Source organism: Uranotaenia lowii, chromosome 1 (genome assembly GCF_029784155.1).
Source record: "Uranotaenia lowii strain MFRU-FL chromosome 1, ASM2978415v1, whole genome shotgun sequence".
Lineage (NCBI taxonomy): Eukaryota > Metazoa > Arthropoda > Insecta > Diptera > Culicidae > Uranotaenia > Uranotaenia lowii.
Window position 1 is genome coordinate 183,856,396 of NC_073691.1, and position 10,699 is coordinate 183,867,094.

Below are 10,699 nucleotides of genomic sequence, written 5' to 3' on the forward strand. Positions count from 1 at the left end.
TTTGCTGAGTTTCCCAGAAACTCATTGCCACCGAAGTTTCACCGACCTTGGAACGCAAGTTCAAGAACTTGATCAGGGCCAAGAAACGTGGGTACTAGAGGTGATTCGTGGATGGGTTGTCTCGAGAAACGTCTCTGCTCACGCGTTGAAAAACTGCACTGCGAAATCCCATTCCTTCGAACGAAAGTTAGGAAAGCTCGAGTCGATGGATTATTCATATCACTGAAAAAAAGTCTGCCCGGACGCAGCACGAGCTCAGAAAACCTATCAGGTAACAGAGGGTATCCACGAAACGGAGGAAAAATTTTCGCTGGTCGAACAACTTATGCTCTGGTCCTGCAACAATTCAGCTCCCGGATTGGACAGAATCAAATTCGATTTGTTGGAGAATCTACCAGATTCTGCTCAAAACGTTCATTAAATTTATCCAATAAGTGTTTGGAGCTGAACATAGTTCCGCATGGCTGGAGACAAGTGAAAGTCATCACTATCCAAAAACCGGGAAAACCAGCTTCCGATTACAACGCGTATAGGCCGATTGCAATGCTCTCATGTCTCCGGAAATTACTCAAGAAAATTATTTACTTTCGGCTGGATAAATGGCTTGTTGTCGAGTACCCAATTTGGTTTCCGTAGATGCAAGAGTACGAACGATTGTCTAGCGTTGCTTGCATCAGAAATCCAGTTGGCGTTTGCCGGAAAAGAGCAGATGGTTGCAGTATTTCTAGACATCAAGGGGTCCATAGAAATGCTGTTTAGCAATCTTAATTCATGCAGGATTTCGCCAATGTTAAGTAATTTCCTGTAAAACTTGCTGTCTGAAAAATTTATGCATTTAAGTCATGGAGAAACCGATGTTGAACGAAGTAGTTACAAGGATCTAGCCCAAGGCTCATGTTTAAGCCACCTGCTGTACATTTTTTTTTTGTTGAATCTCCGTTGCAAAACCTCTAGATAATTGATTACATTTGGCCAGAAATCTAGGTATAGAGTTTTCACCTAGTAAAACTGAGTAGTTTTTTTTTTCAAGGAAGCATTCCCCTCCTCAGATAGAGTTCCTGATGATGGGTAGAACTCTAACTCAAACACTTATTTTACGTATTTGGATGTCTGAATCGACTCTTAATGCCTCTGAGGAAAACATATTAGGTACTTGACTCAAAAATGCCAAAAGAAAATAAATTTTTGTCATAGTTGGTCATAGAATACGGAAGCTTTTGCTCTAGGTCCGCCGCGAAAACCCACTTGATTAAACTACAGGGTGACAAAAAAGTCCGGTCACACAGGAAAACCTCAATATCTCAAGAAATAAGAAGAAAATCTGAATCTGGCTTTCATAGCTTTATTCAGTAACTCATATGGATACTTCACAGGGGATACCTCGGAATTACACCACCTTTATCTGAACGAACCAGCTTCAGACGTCTCGGAAAGTCGCCGCAAGCGGCACGCACCTGCTCCATCGGCATCTCGACCCAGATTTTCATGATAACTCGCTTGAATTGCACCAAATTTGCTATTTTATAGTCGTTCAGCTTCGACATCATATGACCCAACACGAAACAATCCAGTGGATTCAGATCCGGAGTCGACGGAGGCCATTCATTCTTCGAAATGAAATCGGTCAAGTTTTTCTCACACCACGCCTGAACAACCTTTGCGGTGAGGGATGCAGCGCCATCTGTCAGGAAGCAAGACTGACGTCTTGTTTTGGAACCGGGAAACGTTCAGCTTGTCCGCAGGAGCTTGCTGGAGGCTCACACTCCAAACTCGACAATTTTGGCGATTGACTGTTTGCTCCAAAACGAACTGCTTCTTGTCCGAAAAAAAGCTCTCGTCATCTGCGAACCAAACCGAGCTTCGATAACAGCTGCCCTCTACTCTGCCATGGCTCACAACTCAATGTAAACAAACTGCACAGAAACGAAACTCTGCCACTTTGGGCAGCAAGGTTAGCCCTTTCATTTGACATATAGAAGGCACCAGAGAGATGCAACGTGTAGGCTACAGGCGACCCCAAAAAAGTGTGACCGGACTTATTTGTCACCCTGTAGATCGAATACATTATCGTTGTTTGCGTATTGCCATGGGTTGTATGTAATCGACACATACGATGAGTCTCGAAGTTCTGGCGGAGTAGGGGAGATGGGGGCATAATGGCCACCTTAAGGAAAACGGTTATTTAACCATAGAAAATAGCTATAATATGGAGGTTACATTATTGTTTCGTGTTCAGACACTTGAAAAGCCTATTCCCTAACGGGCTGAAACGTGAAAAACTAGATGAAAACGTTAAAAAATGCATTTTAAAAAATTTTGCCAAAAGCTGAAAACCAGCCACTGTGGAGGCATAATGAGAACCCCCCCTGAGGCAGTATGAGCACCATTAATCAGAGCAAGATATGCGTTTTTGCCGGGGAATCTAGCAGCGAATTCAATTCGATGAAGTCAGGTGAGTCGTAGATTCATCAAACAAAGCAATAACAAAATAATCTGGGTCTGTTTGTAGAATACAAACAATTCACGCACGCTCATACATTAAGTGCTTTGTTCGGAGGATGATGCTACTAGCCGTATAATGTAACAATAAAAAAATCGATCATGAATTGTGAATGGAAAAAAATCACCTCGAACAGAAATCTAACTCTAGTCTTTTGATTACCTCTCCGACACCTTACCAATAGGCTAAATTGTCGGATGAAAACTAGTAAAGCTATAAATCAATTTTAATTCGCTGCTAGATTCTACGGCAGAAAATGCTCATTATGCCTCGATAATATGGTGCTCTATATGCCCCTAGTCAACAAATTTAAGTAAAAACGTGTTTTAAAATTGATAAAAGTGAAAAATCAAAAATTTTTTGATGGTAAAAATTGAGAAACAATGTGCACATCATGTTGCAGTGCGTACATTATAGATCAAGGTTATTTTAAGATCATAAGAGCTTATTTCGTGGTGCTCAAAAATTATAATATTTTCGTAACTTGAGAACCAAGCTAGTTTTTTTTAAATATCTCTGTAAAGATGATAAGGAGATTCCTTTTTTTGTGAAAAATTAATACTATAGGAAGTACGAAACAAATCCTCATGAAAATTTATTTAAGAAAATACGCACTTTCGTAGAAAAGCGTACACGCTAGAAACTATTAAACCATTTATAATTAAAAAATAACCATTTTTGACCTTTTCCCGGGAAATGCCATTTTATGAGTTCTCCATGAGAACCCATAAAATGACTTTTCGGGGAGAAGTTGAAATATGGTTATTTTTCAACCGTAAGGGATAACATTAAAGAAGTAGGAAAATGGTTACTTTTGAACCGAATGTCCAAAAGCAGCTTAGCACGATTTTACGAACTTCAAATTAGGAAATAAATAAAAAAAATCTTCATTTTCCAAATTGTTTATTTGCATTACATATGTTGCCGGAATTGGTAGACCCATTTTAAATGTTTCTGCTGACGTTGAGTAGTAGCGGGTGGCAAACGGGTATCAGAGTGAAGTCATGGCTGGGAAGCACTAATCCGAGGGTCGCTGACGACGATGGGCATCATCACTCAATCATGCGCCAGGCAAACATATCAGCTGGTCGACCGGCTCGTCAATCTTGATTTTATCTTTTTCTCCGTGGGCAGTACCGGAATTCCTACAAGAGGTATTTAAAAATGGTATAAGCATTGTTGTAGTCTTACTATATATAGGTTTTTACTTACCATGGTACTATGCACGGAGTTTCTCGGGAATATGAATCGATACCATTATTTCTGTTCATGTTGTACTTTAATCCGTCGTACTCTAACGAAACCGGAACAGCTCCCGGTTCAACTTTCTTCTAATCGACCCGCATTTCCTCTTCCCTGCGATACGGGAAGGTGCGTTTGCTCGATCAAAAAACCACCACCTCTGCCGTTGAACTTGGTTCCGGAGACTTTGATAACGACGACCGCGGATTCCGGTGGTTTCTGTTTACCGCAGTTATGTGCGATTAGCGCGGATTGACGGAGGGATTGCTGCCGGTTGTTTATCGATGCGTGCCCGTTCCGTATCTGAAAATGTTTTTTTTTGCAGCCCAGATAGGGTGTCCGGCCAACCCGTGGTAAGCTGACGACGGAGCCGATGACGATACGGAAGATTCGTTTTGTTTTTCTGCAAAGAAATTTGTAATGAAATTTAAAAAATCATCTTTCCTGAGCACTCAATTAAAATTACCTTTTGGCAGAATGGGATCTTCCAGTCGAAGAAGTTTGAACAAATCCGGTGGAATCCAAGCCTAGATTGAACTTGGGTTAAAAACGAATGTAACGCGTACAACTTCGTCATTTTTCACTTCCAAAATAAAATGGCGAAGCTTTGGCTATCGAATTTTTAACCTTATTTGGTTAATGCGCAAAAACTTCAAAAATGGTTGATTTTGTCGCTTGAAAAATTCTTAAAAAATAACCATATTGGCAGTTTGGGGGCAAAAACGATAAAATGGTTATTTGTGAACCACAAATGGTTAAACATAAATGAGCGTGTAGTTCTCATTATGCCTCGGGTGCTCGTTATGCCCTCATCTCCCCTAATGACGTTAAAATATAGGTTTTTTCGCTTTATCGCTACGTTTCCTAATTCTAGCTGAAACTAAGAGTCCTCTGGTGATAAATAGTTTTGAAAGGTTTTTGAGTATCAATCCATAAGTCAGATATATGAACATTTCTAGTGTAATATTTCAAAAGGGCGAAACTGCCAAGTGTAAACAAATCGAGTTAGCGGTCATTCTGGATGTACGCGGTTGCGCTTTACCTGATTAACGCGGTTTCATCTTAAAATCACTTAAAACTTTCCAAAAATTATAAAATTCAATTGGACAAAACTTCCTGTTGATGCATTTTCGTTGGAACAGGAAGTTACGCCTATTCAAAATAAGGTTAATTTTCTATTCGTGTAGGGCCAATAGGCGTAACTGAGTTGACCGTGTGAGACAAAACGGCCTAATTAGTTTTTGCGTGAAGGACCAATGGGCGAAACTTCAAAACCAAAACAAAAACGGCCGATCAATTGGGCAAAACTTGCAGGCGTAACTGAAATCGAAAACAAAAAAAGGCGAAACTGGAAAATCTCTGAAATTTAGTGAAAAAAGTTAAAGATGTTGATAACCAACGAACAATAAGTGAATATAATGAATTTTTTTTTGATTTTCTTGAACAAAAAGTGGTCGATTTTTTAAAATAGGATTTGATTAGATGTTCCGAAATTTCAAACGCGTTTTTCTCGTTTCGGGCTTACTGCTAGTTTCGCCCTTATGGAATGTTACGCTAGATTTATCCAACTAGATAGAAATACTTCTTCAATTGTAGCATTTGAGTTAATTTTAAGTATTTGTTGCTAAATAATTATCAGCGTGTATCTGCCATAATCGTCATCGGCGTTGAAAATAAACATAAACAAAATCAAAGAATGTGAAACAAACATGAAAATGGCAAGCTAACCGAAATCTACAAGTCGCCATCGCATTCTGCATAATTTCCGCGAGTTTGCTGCTATTTCCGCCATCGTGTTGCAGGTGTACTCGCAAGGTGTCCAGCTGACCGAGGCGCTGGTGATTCAAAGACGGTTACGGGAGGAACGAAATAGAATTCGTGAAACTTGGTCAGTAAGTTCCTTTTGAACATCGACGAGCGGGAAGATGCTCTCCATTAACTAAACCGTACAAGGCTTCCAAGCACAACTCTAGAACTGCGGAAGGAACTAGACGGAACGCGGCAAGGAAGTTCCGATCAGTTCCTCAGGTTAATCTGATTGGATTAGTCATGGTAAACAACCCTTTTATAGAGAGCGGACATCGGAAGAAAAAACTTCCGATCACTATTGGCTGCAACGAACACTTCCCAGATTTTCGAATTAGGTAAGTGCGGTTGGACTGAGTGATGAGAAACGAAGATTACTGACTGGATTATTTATTTAAGGGCTTTTATTGGGAGCTGAAACTTTTTGTGGAATTGCCGCTTGATGGAGCTGGGGTCATACTTCTTCGAGAGCAGGAGCCGTGTTTTTTTCGGTTATTTATGCTTAAGCCTGCTTCGATCACCTGATGACATGTGTAAAAGTGAAATACAAGAACAAGAAAGTTCTTGTAGTAGTAAGGAAGAAAGAGTAGTAAGAGTAGTAAGAAAAAGTAGTGAAAATGAGTAGAATGAAGCAATGATTAAATATAGATAATAAGCAACAGATTTGTTTTGGTTTTGTTTTGTGACGTAATTTTTTAAATGTTTGAGTGATTAGTGTTTCTTCCCCCACTGCTAGCCTGGAGTGAAGCAAAAGAACTTCAACACAATTATTTCGGACACGAGTCACTTTTACCCGAGTTACTTTTAATTACCTTCTTTTAACAGTTCGATCTGACCATGACCGATGACATCCGTGAAATTCCATATCACGACCGACCTAACATCATTCCTTCAATTTTGAAATTGATCCTGTAGAAATGTTCTTTACTGATGGTTCGCAATGAGGCTTTTGAAAGTTTCGTTCAGGCTTCGAGAGCAAAGAACTCATGCGAAATATATATGGAGTGTACCGACAGAAGATCCAGCAATCGACCGATGGAGCTCGACTTGTACGCATGCTGAAGCCTATTTCGTCACGTACACCGTGGTGTTATTGGCTAACGCACCGTTGTACTGATGTGGAAATTGCGGATTCAAGCCCTGTCAGTGAGCCGTTGTATCTTTTTCGAGAAATTTATTATATGTACGGTTTATAATCTTTCTTTCTTTGATATCTCATGTTTCTCTAATACTTCCCATCACCGTCGAAAATGGGATTGATGTGGGGGAAGATGTACCAAGACGAACTCAAAATATTAGATTTGACAAATAAGTTTGAAAAAATTACATAAAAATCTCAAAATTCCTTCAACCTTGAAAAAGTAAAAAAAATGTAAATTTTAAGAAAGTCAAAAATTTCAAATATTTTAACAATTTTGCTTAGGTCAAAAAATATATTATTGTCAAAAATTATTACCGATGACGTAAAAAAGCACTTATAACTTAGTGCCTTGTCAGACAATTTTAATCCATACTCACGACCACAACAGCTTACGCAAATTGTTCAAGGATCAAACGCACCACAGCGGCTTCCCTGGCATGTCACGCCACAACCTCCACATCCATCCGCCTTCATTCTTCTACACCCGTCCGGGAACTTGTGAAAGAATGCCGCGCGGTCGGGTAAATTGGTGAATGCGATTTTATCCGGCATCCATTACATCAACAAAACCATTGCTCGGGTGGTTTTTTTTCCTGCATTTCGGAGGCTGCGAAAAGGTGCCGGTCACCAAACGATCTTTTCTGGGGTCCAGCTCAACCTGAGAGTCGGCCGGGACTTTTCGGGAGTTTCGGGAGATGAGCTGACAAGCGCGGGACGCCTGCCCGGTAACAGTTTGCATTCGCGCTGCCTGCGTTGAGATATTAATTATAAGCAATTTATATTCGGTTCTGTTATTTTCCGCAATGTTGAAACTCAACAGGACTCGGCAGTGCCGCCATCGGGACGAATTTATTTTCTTCTTGTTTTAGTTTTTGTGTTTTTGTGCCATTGCACGAGACTGGCCACTTTCGAGGGGCAGGTTTTTTTTCGCCGCAAAGATTATGCACCCGTGCAGCTGTTTTCTGCGTTGCGTTGTCTCTCCCGCGTAAATGACAGGCTTTGAATTGCCGAAAAAGCCAATTTTCATGGGCCACAACTCCACCGACTGGGAGGCTGCAAGAAGTGGGCCAGCCATTCGAAGATTGACAGCATCAAGCGGCAGGTGGTTTTGTCATGACGCACAAATTAATTTCGCTGGTTCGTTGGCCTACTGTGCCCAAGCCGGCAACTATTTGACAGTTTGAATCGTATCGGATTCGGTGTGGATTTAAATTTTGAAATAACGTTGAGTTCCCAGAACCAAATGCCGCCGCCAGCCTGGCTGGTAATCAGCTTCAATTAAGGTAAGCTTCGCAAAAAAACAACAACCACAACTGAGAGCAAGGCAAGCCTCCGGCTGCAACGAACGGCAGAAAACCGCATCACCATTAGCCGCGTCATCTAGTTCGGTTATTTGCAACAGAAAAAAAAACAAACCGGAGCATGCCGTGCAATTGCCACGGCAACGTCGAGCTTCCAACCAACAAACATCGACCTCAGGAAGCCTGCAACATTTTTGCGGCTCAAATGCAAAGTACCTGTGTAGGTACAACAAAAAGTAAAACACTGAGGACACCTAGTAGAATAAGGTAGATCGGTGGAAGAGAACGATGCCAATCAATCCGACCGAGCCTCGAGTCAATCGTCTAACTCGTACCGTAAGGTTGTCCGGCAACCCAGACTCGGTGTTAACTTTACTTCACAGGTCGTGAGCGGCCCGATTGCGGCATCATTGATGGGCTTAGCACTGCTCAGATCTATAATTTCCTAAATTATATTCTTAGGAACTAGTTGCCGTGCACGTTCTCGACTCGCTGGACTCGAATGAGCATTGACCGAAATGACTTGTGGCACTTTTAGCAAAACATGCTTCTTGTAAGTTTATTTTTTATTTTTTTCTGGGTAAAACTGATTCAGTGATCAAATTTTTTGACCAAAATGTAGCTGTTGTACACTCAAAAGTCAAAATTCGGCTTTTACTCCAATCATGAGTTCTCAATATTTCAACGTCATTGACATAAGATGTGAACTCCAGCGGCGATTATTCGATTTCAGACTGCCGGCATTAACCTTCCTGCGTGTGTAGTGTTTAATGATAAATGTAGCGAATTGATTCTAATGATGATGTTGTTTTGTTTGTAATACTTGATGTTAGATTTTATCGTTACTTTAATTTTCAGATCAACTATTTTTAATGTTTTATGTAAAATCCCTCAAACTAGTTTTAAGTATCCTCAGGAAGGTTCGAGTAGGCGTTGACTCACGCGGATGTCAAAAAATTTTCGCCCTGAGAAAAAGTTGTTATAACTGAGGAAAAAAAAAGTTTAATACGGAAGAAGCAGTATCGTAATCAATTTTCCAATAGGCACTTCAGAGGCGTAGAACTTCTACTGGCATCTTTACTTACTTTCTTTAAACATTGTAACTATTATTTAATAATAAAACTCTTAACCGCAAGTTTTTTCGCAGAAAATATCAAAGAAGTTTAGTGATGGTTACGTCCCACTTTAGTTCTACGAATAACTTTATCGTTTAGGAAACAATTTTTAGATTTTTCTCCAAAAATTGCATAACTACATGGGCTTAATGACTTAATTTCATTATCTATTTTTTCGGTTGCAACCATTTAACATATTTGTTGATTTAGTGTCGTTTTTTTTATTCGAACCCCGCCTTAAGACGTGTTTTATATTTCTCGTTTTCAAGGTCCATTTCCAGTTTTCTTATTTAAGGGTTTCTCGAATGTAGCTTTTGACAACTGCTTGTCATACAGTAGCCATCAGTATGGATTGCTAGATTAAAACATTTTGAATCATTCTGCGCAAAAAGTACACTAAAACACTACAATACTACAATCACTACAATACACTACAATACTACAATCACCATGGTGATTGTAGTAAACTCCGTGTACAAGCGGGTTTACAGGGTTAATGAAATTCCATTTAAGATTATTTTGTTTCATTAAGTTACACATCGAAAACAGACACGTAAAACATAGAAAGCAACAATTTTTTTTTCAATTTTTTTACCGTTGGCAAACATGGCAGTGAAATATGATTTGAATAAAAAATGAAAAACTTTGAAATAAAGGGTATCAATTTGTTTTTTTTTCTTTTGATTAGAGAAGTTTAAAAATGTCCACAACTCAAAAGTCTTAGCTCACATTTTAAACTAACTCTTCGATTGTTTTCCTCCTTCTATTTTCATCTCTATCTAAGACCCATTCCACAATGACGTCACAAATTTGTTTGAGGAATGTTCCAGTAAAACGTGTATAAAAGATAATCTAAATAGCGTACGAATCTAAATGGTATGATTCTGAATTTAAAGCACCTACATACATTTTGATATTAAAAGTTTATTCTTCGATAAAAGAGTTAATGAAGTCATTACGTGTACGCCACAACTTGCCCATTTTAGATTTTCTGAAAATTTCACATTTCCTATTAAGATTTAAAGTTATTTTTGTTAAAATTCTGAAAAATAAGAACTGCCGAAATGCTGAGGTGTCGCCTGGAACGGGTCCTAACTAGAATTATTCGATCTTTAGTAAAAGATCGATCTCCAAGATTGATTCAAATGGGCGGACGTAGGATCGATTCACCTTGAAATCGAAGCTAGCGGATCGATCTTATCTATTTTTAGAAGAAAGAGAACAATTTGTTATAATAAGGATAAAAATAACACGAAGTTTTTAATGAATTGCACCTAAATGAAATAAAAAGCCAACATAAAAACTAGAATCCGATTAAAAATATATTTTTTATCCTGAATTTTATGAAGGCTCAAGGCTTTTACCTAGATTTTCGAATTTCAGAGATACAATGCTTAAGTTAGAGAAAAAAGTAATTTGACAATTTTAAGAAAATTCAATTGAAAATGATAAAACTATTTCATTTCTGACATCACATTAGGGCGTTATTTTTTAATATAATTTTTTTTAATTTTTTAATAACATTTATGTAGAAGACTACACAACGTTTTGTTTTCAATAAAATCAGAGATTCAAAAAAAAAATTATAGAGTAT

At 38.9% G+C, this 10,699-nt stretch overlaps 1 long non-coding RNA gene across 1 annotated transcript; it reads right to left on the minus strand.

The window, feature by feature from the left end:
• Window positions 1–3,229: 3,229 nt before the first annotated feature.
• Window positions 3,230–4,492, minus strand: LOC129739888 (uncharacterized). The gene is made up of 3 exons (XR_008736005.1): window positions 4,209–4,492; window positions 3,713–4,145; window positions 3,230–3,645 (listed from the first exon to the last, which is right to left on the minus strand). It is a non-coding gene; the product is annotated as an uncharacterized LOC129739888 (long non-coding RNA).
• Between the last annotated feature and the right edge of the window lie 6,207 nt (window positions 4,493–10,699).